Source organism: Prunus avium, chromosome 8 (genome assembly GCF_965620075.1).
Source record: "Prunus avium chromosome 8, drPruAviu1.hap1.1, whole genome shotgun sequence".
In the NCBI taxonomy this organism is placed as follows: Eukaryota; Viridiplantae; Streptophyta; class Magnoliopsida; order Rosales; family Rosaceae; genus Prunus; species Prunus avium.
The window spans coordinates 19492329-19506246 of record NC_142291.1 but is presented as its reverse complement, the minus strand read 5'-3'; positions in this window follow the sequence as shown (position 1 = coordinate 19506246).

Genomic DNA, 13918 nt, shown 5'->3' with positions numbered 1-13918 from the left:
CACTCAAAACTCACCAAATGACTCCTTCCACCAAATTATGTTGTTGCCCAAGTTTTGGGCTCGATCTGAAATCAATAGGTGTGAGATATTGGGCAATTCAATTTCAACGGCAGTTCGTTCCAAAATGGAGTGGTTGGTGTATTCCATACTTCTAGCGATTGGATTTCACTCAAAACTCACCAAATGACTCCTCCCACCATATTATGATGTTGCCCAAGTTTTGGGCTCGATCCGAAATCAATAGGTGTTCCAAATTGCAGAATTCAAGTTCAACGGTAGTTCGTTCCTAATTGGAGTGGTTTGGGTATTCCATACTTCTAGCGATTGGATTTCACTCAAAACTCACCAAATGACTCCTCCCACCATATTATGATGTTGCCCAAGTTTTGGGCTCGATCCGAAATCAATAGGTGTGAGAAATTGGACAATTCAAGTTCAACGGAAGTTCGTTCATAATTGGAGTGGTTGGTGTATTCCATACTTCTAGCGATAGGATTTCACTCAAAACTCACCAAATGACTCCTCCCACCATATTAGGATGTTGCCCAAGTTTTGGGCTCGATCCGAAATCAATAGGTGTTCCAAATTGGACAATTCAAGTTCAACGGAAGTTCGTTCCTAATTAGAGTGGTTGGTCTATTCCATACTTCTAGCGATTGGATTTCACTCAAAACTCACCAAATGACTCCTCCCACCATATTATGATGTTGTCCAAGTTTTGGGCTCGATCCGAAATCAATAGGTGTGAGAAATTGGACAATTCAAGTTCAACGGCAGTTCGTTCCTAATTGGAGTGGTTGGGGTATTCCATACTTCTAGCGACTGGATTTCACTCAAAACTCACCAAACGACTCCTCCCACCATAATATGATGTTGCCCAAGTTTTGGGCTCGATCCGAAATCAATAGGTGTTCGAAATCGGACAATTCAAGTTCAACGGCAGTTCGTTCCTAATTGGAGTGGTTGGTGTATTCTATACTTCTAGCGATTGGATTTCATTCAAAACTCACCAAACAACTCTTCCCACCATATTATGATGTTGCCCAAGTTTTGGGCTCGATCCGAAATCAATAGGTGTTCCAAATTGGACAATTCAAGTTCAACGGCAGTTCGTTCCAAATTGGGGTGGTTGGTGTATTCCACACCTGTAGCGATTGGATTTCACTCAAAACTCCCCAAACGACTCCTCCCACCATATTATGAAGTTGCCCAAGTTTTGGGCTCGATCATAAATCAATAGGTGTGAGAAATTCGACAATTCAAGTTCAACGGCAGTTCGTTCCTAATTGGAGTGGTTGGTGTATTCCATACTTCTAGCGATTGGATTTCACTCAAAACTAACCAAATGACTCCTCCCACCATATTATGATGTTGCCCAAGTTTTGGGCTATATCCGAAATCAATAGGTGTGAGAAATTGGACAACTGAAGTGCAACGGAAGTTCGTTCCTAATTGGAGTGGTTGGTGTATTCCATACTTCTAGCGATTGGATTTCACTCAAAACTCACCAAATGACTCCTCCCACCATATTATGATGTTGCCCAAGTTTTGGGCTCGATCCGAAATCAATAGGTGTGAGAAATTGGACAATTCGAGTTTAACGGCAGTTCGTTCCTAATTGGAGTGGTTGGTGTATTCCATACTTCTAGCGATTGGATTTCACTCAAAACTAACCAAATGACTCCTCCCACAATATTATGATGTTGCCCAAGTTTTGGGCTCGATCCGAAATCAATAGGTGTTCGAAATTGGACAATTCAAGTTCAACGGCAGTTCGTTCCTTATTGGAGAGGTTGGTGTATTCCATACTTCTAGCGATTGGATTTCACTCAAAACTAACCAAATGACTGCTACCACCATATTATGATGTTGCCCAAGTTTTGGGCTCGATCCGAAATCAATAGGTGTGAGAAATTGGACAACTGAAGTTCAACGGAAGTTCGTTCCTAATTGGAGTGGTTGGTGTATTCCAAACCTCTAGCGATTGGATTTCACTCAAAACTCCCCAAATGACTCCTCCCACCATATTATGAAGTTGCCCAGGTTTTGGGCTCGATCGGAAGTCAATAGTTGTGAGCAATTGGACAATTTAAGTTCAACGGCAGTACGTTCCTAATTGGAGTGGTTGGTGTATTCCATACTTCTAGCGATTGGATTTCACTCAAAACTCCCCAAATGACTCCCCCCACCATATTGGATTTCACTCAAAACTCCCCAAATGACTCCCCCCACCATATTATGATGTTGCCCAAGTTTTGGGATCGATCCGAAATCAATAGGTGTTCGAAATTGGACAATTCAAGTTCAACAGCAGTTCGTTCCTAATTGGAGTGGTTGGTGTATTCCATACTTCTAGCGTTTGGATTTCACTCAAAACTCACCAAATGACTCCTCCCACCATATTATGTTGTTGCCCAAGTTTTGGGCTCGATCCGAAATCAATAGGTGTGAGAAATTGGACAATTTAAGTTCAACGGCAGTTCGTTCCTAATTGGAGTGGTTGGTGTATTCCATACTTCTAGCGATTGGATTTCAGTCAAAACTAACCAAATGAGTCCTCCCACCATATTATGATGTTGCCCAAGTTTTGGGCTCGATCCGAAATCAATTGGTGTGAGAAATTGGACAATTCAAGTTCAACGGCAGTTCGTTCCTAATTGGAGTGGTTGGTGTATTCCATACTTCTAGCGATTAGATTTCCCTCAAAACTCACCAAATGACTTCCCCCACCATATTATGATGTTGCCCAAGTTTTGGGCTCGATCCGAAATCAATAGGTGTTCGAAATTGGACAATTCAAGTTCAACGGCAGTTCGTTCCTAATTGGAGTGGTTGGTGTATTCCATACTTCTAGCGATTGGATTTCACTCAAAACTCACCAAATGACTCCTCCCACCATATTATGATGTTGCCCAAGTTTTGGGCTCGATCCGAATTCAATAGGTGTGAGAAATTGGACAATTCAAGTTCAACGGCAGTTCGTTCCTCATTGGAGTGGTTGGTGTATGTTAAGCTCATAATATCATACATATACATGCCCTATTTACTTACTTCTTTTGCTTAGTTTCCTATAATTCTGAGTTATTTGCCTCCCTTTGTGTGTTTTGTAGGCAAATAGAGCAAGAGAGCATAATTCATGCAATTCAAGCATGTTAAGGCCTAATTTGGATGAATGGATGAAGAGCTTAAAGACAAACTCATTTTGGCTACAGCCCCTTGCCAGTCCATTTCCGTAGGTCACATTGCAATATTTGTTTCAGCAACCTGCACAGCTCGGATGAGGCCGCATTTTGCATGAAAATTGTTCCAATGGGTGTGTACTATAACATATCCAAAATTCAGCCCCATTGGATAAATATGGAGTCTGTTACCTAGCAAACACAGAGCCATGCTCAGGATGGATTTTATCAGCGCGCAAAATGAGTTAGCAATTTGTTTTGGCCTTAACTTCCTCCTCCGACCTTGGATTGGCCCAACCGATAGATGGCTGGAAAGAAGATATTCTGAACTTCAAGTTTGAGTGCTTAAAGTCTTAATTTGCTTAAGGGAAGCCCAATTCGTAAGCCCTTGAAGTTGCTGGTCATGCTGACCTCAGGATGAGCTATTGTTTCTGGTTGGAAGCTTGGTCATGGTGAGCTAGGCATGAGCTATTGAGCTGGTTGGAAGCTTGGTCATGGTGACATGAAGATGAGCTAGGGCTGCTGGTGGGATTTATTGGTGAAGTGCATCAACCAATTCAAATTTTCTAATACAAGTGCATCAACCATTTCAGATTTTATAAAACAAGTGTTGTAGCCATATTGAATTCAAATTTTCATCTTCCTTAGGCCTATAAATAGTGAGGTTTCCCAAGCTTGTAAACACACCCCAAGGGGGGGAGCTCTCAAACACTTCTCTAGAGCTCCCTTCCCTTCTCTCCCTCAAATTCTCTTAGTTTTGCTTTCTAGTTCTCAATTCTAGCTTTCTTTAATGTTTTCTTAGTTGTAATTTATTTTTCTTGTAATGTACATTCTTTCTTAAGTATTCAAGTTTAATTAGTTTCCAAGTTCCAATTATGGTTTTTATTCTTATTCATTATGCTTATAAGTTAATATGCTAGTTTGAATGATTGATCACCATTTAGGCTTGCATGTTTAGCTATCTTGGTTTGAATTAAGAGTATACACCATGCTTTAATTCGAATTGAACTATGAGTAGGAAGAGTATGTATGGACATTCGACAACAGGGATTAGATACATGCTTGGTTGTTTAAAATGTTCTTCTATGCTTAATGGGTTCCTAATGCTTAATTTTAGGTTAGACAACAAATAATCAAATTAGGGAATTAGGAACACAAGGTTATGACCACACACCATGGCTTAATCATACTTTAGCTAGAATCAATCCATTAATCTAAATTGAACTTGGGAACTTACTTGCTTGAGTTACTTTCTTATTTTCTTCCTTCTTTCATGTTCTTTGTTTTTGTTTCTGTTTTGTGTAGGAAAACTGAATTGGATCATACAATCACCAATCCCTGTGGAATCGACCTCGCACTTACATACGCTAAACTACCAACGGTTCGTGCACTTGCGAGTATCACAAGTTGAGGATGCAGCTGAATCCATTTCGGTACAGCTGAAATCTACACAACAGTGTATTCCACACTTCTAGCGATTGGATTTCACTCAAAACTAACCAAATGACTCCTCCCACCATATTATGATGTTGCCCAAGTTTTGGGCTCGACGCGAAATCAATAGGTGTGAGAAATTGAACAATTCAAGTTCAACGGCAGTTCGTTCCTACTTGGAGTGGTTGGTGTATTCCGTACTTCTAGCGATTGGATTTCACTCAAAACTCACCAAATGACTCCTCCCACCATATTATGATGTTGCCCAAGTTTTGGGCTCGATCCGAAATCAATAGGTGTGAGAAATTGGACTATTGAAGTTCAGCGGAAGTTCATTCCTAATTGGAGTGGTTGGTGTATTCCATACTTCCAGCGATTGGATTTCACTCAAAACCCACCAAATGACTCCTCCCACCATATTATGATGTTGCCCAAGTTTTGGGCTCGATCCGAAATCAGTAGGTGTTCCAAATTGGACAATTCCAGTTCAACGGCAGTTCGTTCCTAATTGGAGTGGTTGGTGTATTCCATACTTCTAACGATTGGATTTCACTCAAAACTCACCAAATGACGCCTCCCACCATATTATGATGTTGCCCAAGTTTTGGGCTCGATCCGAAATCAATAGGTGTGAGAAATTGGACAATTGAAGTTCAGCGGAAGTTCGTTCCAAATTGGAGTGGTTGGTGTATTCCATTCTTCTAGCGATTGGATTTCACTCAAAACTCACCAAATGACTCCTCCCACCATATTATGATGTTGCCCAAGTTTTGGGCTCGATACGAATTCAATAGGTGTGAGAAATTGGACAATTCAAGTTCAACGGCAGTTCGTTCCTAATTGGAGTGGTTGGTGTATTCCACACTTCTAGCGATTGGATTTCACTCAAAACTAACCAAATGACTCCTCCCACCATATTATGATGTTGCCCAAGTTTTGGGCTAGATGCGAAATCAATAGGTGTGAGAAATTGGACAATTCAAGTTCAACAGCAGTTCGTTCCTAATTGGAGTGGTTGGTGTATTCCATACTTCTAGCGATTGGATTTCACTCAAAACTCACCAAATGACTCCTCCCACCATATTATGATGTTGCCCAAGTTTTGGGCTCGACCCGAAATCAATAGGTGTGAGAAATTGGACAATTGAAGTTCAGCGGAAGTTCGTTCCTAATTGGAGTGGTCGGTGTATTCCATACTTCTACCGATTGGATTTCACTCAAAACTCACCAAATGACTCCTCCCACCATATTATTATGTTGCCCAAGTTTTGGGCTCGATCCGAATTCAATAGGTGTTCGAAATTGGACAATTCAAGTTCAACGGCAGTTCGTTCCTAATTGGAGTGGTTGGTGTATTCCAAACCTCTAGCGATTGGATTTCACTCAAAACTCATCAAATGACTCCTCCCACCATATTATGAAGTTGCCCAAGTTTTGGGCTCGATCGGAAATCAATACGTGTGAGGAATTGGACAATTCAAGTTCAACGACAGTTCGTTCCTAATTGGAGTGTTTGGTGTATTCCATACCTCTAGCGATTGGATTTCACTCAAAACTCACCAAATGACTCCTCCCACCATATTATGATGTTGCCCAAGTTTTGGGCTCAATCCGAATTCAATAGGTGTGAGAAATTGGACAATTCAAGTTCAACGGCAGTTCGTTCCTAATTGGAGTGGTTGGTGTATTCCACACTTCTAGCGATTGGATTTCACTCAAAACTAACCAAATGACTCCTCCCACCATATTATGATGTTGCCCAAGTTTTGGGCTAGATGCGAAATCAATAGGTGTGAGAAATTGGACAATTCAAGTTCAACAGCAGTTCGTTCCTAATTGGAGTGGTTGGTGTATTCCATACTTCTAGCGATTGGATTTCACTCAAAACTCACCAAATGACTCCTCCCACCATATTATGATGTTGCCCAAGTTTTGGGCTCGACCCGAAATCAATAGATGTGAGAAATTGGACAATTGAAGTTCAGCGGAAGTTCGTTCCTAATTGGAGTGGTCGGTGTATTCCATACTTCTACCGATTGGATTTCACTCAAAACTAACCAAATGACTCCTCCCACCATATTATTATGTTGCCCATGTTTTGGGCTCGATCCGAATTCAATAGGTGTTCGAAATTGGACAATTCAAGTTCAACGACAGTTCGTTCCTAATTGGAGTGGTTGGTGTATTCCAAACCTCTAGCGATTGGATTTCACTCAAAACTCATCGAATGACTCCTCCCACCATATTATGAAGTTGCCCAAGTTTTGGGCTCGATCGGAAATCAATACGTGTGAGGAATTGGACAATTCAAGTTCAACGACAGTTCGTTCCCAATTGGAGTGTTTGGTGTATTCCATACTTCTAGCGATTGGATTTCACTCAAATCTCACCAAAAGACTCCTCCCACCATATTATGATGTTGCCCAAGTTTTGGGCTCGATCCAAAATCAATAGGTGTGAGAAATTGGACAATTCAGGTTCAACGGCAGTTCGTTCCTAATTGGAGTGGTTGGTGTATTCCATACTTCTAGCGATTGGATTTCACTCAAAACTCACCAAATGACTCCTCCCACCATATTATGATGTTGCCCAAGTTTTGGGCTCGATCCAAAATCAAAAGGTGTTCGAAATTGGACAATTCAAGTTCAACGGCAGTTCGTTCCTAATTGGAGTGGTTGGTGTATTGCATACTTCTAGCGATTGGATTTCACTCAAAACTCACCAAATGACTCCTCCCACCATGTTATGATGTTGCCCAAGTTTTGGGCTCGATCCGAAATCAATAGGTGTTCCAAATTGGACAATTCAAGTGTAACGGCAGTTCAGTGGTTGGTGTATTCCAAACTTCTAGCGATTGGATTTCACTCAAAACTCACCAAATGACTCCTCCCACCATATTACGATGTTGCCCAAGTTTTGGGCTCGATCCGAAATCAATAGGTGTGAGAAATTGGACAATTCAAGTTCAACGGCAGTTCGTTCCTAATTGGAGTGGTTGGTGTATTCCATACTTCTAGCGATTGGATTTCACTCAAAACTCACCAAATGACTCCTCCCACCATATTACGATGTTGCCCAAGTTTTGGGCTCGATCCTAAATCAATAGGTGTGAGAAATTGGACAAGTCAAGTTCAACGGCAGTTCGTTCCTAATTCGAGTGGTTGGTGTATTCCATACTTCTAGCGATTGGATTTCACTCAAAACTCACCAAATGACTCCTCCCACCATATTATGATGACGCCCAAGTGTTGGGCACGATCCGAAATCAATAGGTGTTCCAAATTGGACAATTCAAGTTCAACGGCAGTTCGTTCCTAATTGGAGTGGTTGGTGTATTCCATACTTCTAGCGATTGGATTTCACTCAAAACTCACCAAATGACTCCTATCACGATATTATGATGTTGCCCAAGTTTTGGGCTCGATCCGAAATCATTAGGTGTTCGAAATTGGACAATTCAATTTCAACGGCAGTTCGTTCCTAATTGGAGTGGTTGGTGTATTCCATACTTCTAGCGATTGGATTTCACTCAAAACTCACCAAATGACTCCTGCCACCATATTATGGTGTTGCCCAAGTTTTGGGCTCGATCCGAAATCAATAGGTGTGAGAAATTAGACAATTGAAGTTCAACAGAAGTTCGTTCCTAATTGGAGTGGTTGGTGTATTCCATACTTCTAGCGATTGGATTTCACTCAAAACTCACCAAGGGACTCCTCCAACCATATTATGGTGTTGCCCAAGTTTTGGTCTCGAACCGAAATCAATAGGTGTTCCAAATTAGACAATTCAAGTTCAACGGCAGTTCGTTTCTAATTGGAGTGGTTGGTGTATTCCATACTTCTAGCGATTGGATTTCACTCAAACCTCACCAAATGACTCCTGCCACCATATTATGATGTTGCCCAAGTTTGGGGCTCGATCCGAACTCAATAGGTGTTCCAAATTGGACAATTTAAGTTCAACGGCAATTCTTTCCTAATTGGAGTGGTTGGTGTATTCCATACTTCTAGCGATTGGATTTCACTCAAAACTCACCAAATGACTCCTCCCACCATATTGTGATGTTGCCCAAGTTTTGGGTTCGATCCGAAATCAATAGGTGTTCCAAATTGGACAATTCAAGTTCAATGGCAGTTCGTTCCCAATTGGTGTGGTTGGTTTATTCCATACTTGTAGCGATTGGATTTCACTCAAAACTCACCAAATGACTCCTCCCACCATATTATGATGTTGCCCAAGTTTGGGGCTCGATCCGAAATCAACAGGTGTGAGAAATTGGACAATTCAAGTTCAACGGCAGTTCGTTCCTAATTGGAGTGGTTGGTGTATTCCATACTTGTAGCGATTGGATTTCACTCAAAACTCACCAAATGACTCCTCCCACCGTATTATGATGTTGCCCAAGTTTTGGGCTCGATCCGAACTCAATAGGTGTGAGAAATTGGACAATTCAAGTTCAATGGCAGTTCGTTCCTAATTGGAGTTGTTGGTGTATTCCGTACTTATGGGGATTGGATTTCACTCAAATCTCACCAAATGACTCCTCCCACCATATTATGATGTTGCCCAAGTTTTGGGCTCGATCTGAAATCAATAGGTGTGAGAAATTGGACAATTCAAGTTCAACGGCAGTTCGTTCCTAATTGGAGTGGTTGGTGTACTCCGTACTTCTAGCGATTGGATTTCACTCAAAACTCACCAAATGACTCCTCCCACCATATTATGATGTTGCCCAAGTTTTGGGCTCGATCTGAAATCAATAGGTGTGAGAAATTGGACAATTCAAGTTCAACGGCAGTTCGTTCCTAATTGGAGTGGTTGGTGTATTCCATACTTCTAGCGATTGGAGTTCACTCAAAACTCCCCAAATGACTCGTCCCACCATATTATGATGTTGCCCAAGTTTTGGTCTCGATCCCAAATCAATAGGTGTGAGAAATTGGACAATTCAAGTTCAACGGCAGTTCGTTCCTAATTGGAGTGGTTGGGGTATTCCATACTTCTAGCGATTGGATTTCACTCAAAACTCACCAAATGACTCCTCCCACCATATTATGATGTTGTACAAGTTTGGGGTTCAATCCGAAATCAATAGGTGTGAGAAATTGGACAATTCAAGTTCAACGGCAGTTCGTTCCTAATTGGAGTGGTTGGTGTATTCCATTCATCTACCGATTGGATTTCACTCAAAACTCACCAAATGACTCCTCCCACCATATTATGATGTTGCCCAAGTTTTGGGCTCGACGCGAAATCAATAGGTGTGAGAAATTGGACAATTCAAGTTCAACGGCAGTTCGTTCCTACTTGGAGTGGTTGGTGTATTCCGTACTTCTAGCGATTGGATTTCACTCAAAACTCACCAAATGACTCCTCCCACCATATTATGATGTTGCCCAATTTTTGGGCTCGATCCGAAATCAATAGGTGTGAGAAATTGGACTATTGAAGTTCAGCGGAAGTTCATTCCTAATTGGAGTGGTTGGTGTATTCCATACTTCCAGCGATTGGATTTCACTCAAAACTCACCAAATGACTCCTCCCACCATATTATGATGTTGCCCAAGTTTTGGGCTCGATCCGAAATCAATAGGTGTTCCAAATTGGACAATTCCAGTTCAACGGCAGTTCGTTCCTAATTGGAGTGGTTGGTGTATTCCATACTTCTAGCGATTGGATTTCACTCAAAACTCACCAAATGACGCCTCCCACCATATTATGATGTTGCCCAAGTTTTGGGCTCGATCCGAAATCAATAGGTGTGAGAAATTGGACAATTGAAGTTCAGCGGAAGTTCGTTCCAAATTGGAGTGGCTGGTGTATTCCATTCTTCTAGCGATTGGATTTCACTCAAAACTCACCAAATGACTCCTCCCACCATATTATGATGTTCCCCAAGTTTTGGGCTCGATCCGAATTCAATAGGTGTGAGAAATTGGACAATTCAAGTTCAACGGCAGTTCGTTCCTAATTGGAGTGGTTGGTGTATTCCACACTTCTAGCGATTGGATTTCACTCAAAACTAACCAAATGACTCCTCCCACCATATTATGATGTTGCCCAAGTTTTGGGCTAGATGCGAAATCAATAGGTGTGAGAAATTGGACAATTCAAGTTCAACAGCAGTTCGTTCCTAATTGGAGTGGTTGGTGTATTCCATACTTCTAGCGATTGGATTTCACTCAAAACTCACCAAATGACTCCTCCCACCATATTATGATGTTGCCCAAGTTTTGGGCTCGACCCGAAATCAATAGGTGTGAGAAATTGGACAATTGAAGTTCAGCGGAAGTTCGTTCCTAATTGGAGTGGTCGGTGTATTCCATACTTCTACCGATTGGATTTCACTCAAAACTCACCAAATGACTCCTCCCACCATATTATTATGTTGCCCAAGTTTTGGGCTCGATCCGAATTCAATAGGTGTTCGAAATTGGACAATTCAAGTTCAACGGCAGTTCGTTCCTAATTGGAGTGGTTGGTGTATTCCAAACCTCTAGCGATTGGATTTCACTCAAAACTCATCAAATGACTCCTCCCACCATATTATGAAGTTGCCCAAGTTTTGGGCTCGATCGGAAATCAATACGTGTGAGGAATTGGACAATTCAAGTTCAACGACAGTTCGTTCCTAATTGGAGTGTTTGGTGTATTCCATACCTCTAGCGATTGGATTTCACTCAAAACTCACCAAATGACTCCTCCCACCATATTATGATGTTGCCCAAGTTTTTTGTTCGATCCGAAATCAATAGGTGTGAGAAATTGGACAATTCAAGTTCAACGGCAGTTCGTTCCTAATTGGAGTGGTTGGTGTATTCCATACTTCTAGCGATTGGATTTCACTCAAATCTCACCAAAAGACTCCTCCCACCATATTATGATGTTGCCCAAGTTTTGGGCTCGATCCAAAATCAATAGGTGTGAGAAATTGGACAATTCAAGTTCAACGGCAGTTCATTCCTAATTGGAGTGGTTGGTGTATTCCATACTTCTAGCGATTGGATTTCACTCAAAACTCACCAAATGACTCCTCCCACCATATTATGATGTTGCCCAAGTTTTGGGCTCGACCCAAAATCAAAAGGTGTTCGAAATTGGACAATTCAAGTTCAATGGCAGTTCGTTCCTAATTGGAGTGGTTGGTGTATTCCATACTTCTAGCGATTGGATTTCACTCAAAACTCACCAAATGACTCCTCCCACCATGTTATGATGTTGCCCAAGTTTTGGGCTCGATCCGAAATCAATAGGTATTCCAAATTGGACAATTCAAGTTCAACGGCAGTTCGTTCCTAATTGGAGTGGTTGGTGTATTCCAAACTTCCAGCGATTGGATTTCACTCAAAACTCACCAAATGACTCGTCCCACCATATTACGATGTTGCCCAAGTTTTGGGCTCGATCCGAAATCAATAGGTGTGAGAAATTGGACAATTCAAGTTCAACGGCAGTTCGTTCCTAATTGGATTGGTTGGTGTATTCCATACTTGTAGCGATTGGATTTCACTCAAAACTCACCAAATGACTCCTCCCACCGTATTATGATGTTGCCCAAGTTTTGGGCTCGATCCGAACTCAATAGGTGTGAGAAATTGGACAATTCAAGTTCAGTGGCAGTTCGTTCCTAATTGGAGTTGTTGGTGTATTCCGTACTTCTAGCGATTGGATTTCACTCAAAACTCACCAAATGACTCCTCCCACCATATTATGATGTTGCCCAAGTTTTGGGCTCGACCCAAAATCAAAAGGTGTTCGAAATTGGACAATTCAAGTTCAACGGCAGTTCGTTCCTAATTGGAGTGGTTGGTGTATTCCATACTTCTAGCGATTGGATTTCACTCAAAACTCACCAAATGACTCCTCCCACCATGTTATGATGTTGCCCAAGTTTTGGGCTCGATCCGAAATCAATAGGTATTCCAAATTGGACAATTCAAGTTCAACGGCAGTTCGTTCCTAATTGGAGTGGTTGGTGTATTCCAAACTTCCAGCGATTGGATTTCACTCAAAACTCACCAAATGACTCCTCCCACCATATTATGGTGTTGCCCAAGTTTTGGGCTCGATCCGAAATCAATAGGTGTGAGAAATTGGACAATTCAAGTTCAACGGCAGTTCGTTCCTAATTGGAGTGGTTGGTGTATTCCATACTTGTAGCGATTGGATTTCACTCAAAACTCACCAAATGACTCCTCCCACCGTATTATGATGTTGCCCAAGTTTTGGGCTCGATCCGAACTCAATAGGTGTGAGAAATTGGACAATTCAAGTTCAGTGGCAGTTCGTTCCTAATTGGAGTTGTTGGTGTATTCCGTACTTCTAGCGATTGGATTTCACTCAAAACTCACCAAATGACTCCTCCCACCATATTATGATGTTGCCCAAGTTTTGGGCTCGACCCAAAATCAAAAGGTGTTCGAAATTGGACAATTCAAGTTCAACGGCAGTTCGTTCCTAATTGGAGTGGTTGGTGTATTCCATACTTCTAGCGATTGGATTTCACTCAAAACTCACCAAATGACTCCTCCCACCATGTTATGATGTTGCCCAAGTTTTGGGCTCGATCCGAAATCAATAGGTATTCCAAATTGGACAATTCAAGTTCAACGGCAGTTCGTTCCTAATTGGAGTGGTTGGTGTATTCCAAACTTCCAGCGATTGGATTTCACTCAAAACTCACCAAATGACTCCTCCCACCATATTATGATGTTGCCCAAGTTTTGGGCTCGATCCGAAATCAATAGGTGTGAGAAATTGGACAATTCAAGTTCAACGGCAGTTCGTTCCTAATTGGAGTGGTTGGTGTATTCCATACTTCTAGCGATTGGATTTCACTCAAAACTCACCAAATGACTCCTCCCACCATATTACGATGTTGCCCAAGTTTTGGGCTCGATCCTAAATCAATAGGTGTGAGAAATTGGACAATTCAAGTTCAACGGCAGTTCGTTCCTAATTCGAGTGGTTGGTGTATTCCGTACTTCTAGCGATTGGATTTCACTCAAAACTCACCAAATGACTCCTCCCACCATATTATGATGACGCCCATGTTTTGGGCACGATCCGAAATCAATAGGTGTTCCAAATTGGACAATTCAAGTTCAACGGCAGTTCGTTCCTAATTGGAGTGGTTGGTGTATTCCATAATTCTAGCGATTGGATTTCACTCAAAACTCACCAAATGACTCCTCCCACCATATTATGATGTTGCCCAAGTTTGGGGCTCGATCCGAAATCAATAGGTGTGAGAAATTGGACAATTCAAGTTCAACGGCAGTTCGTTCCTAATTGGAGTGGTT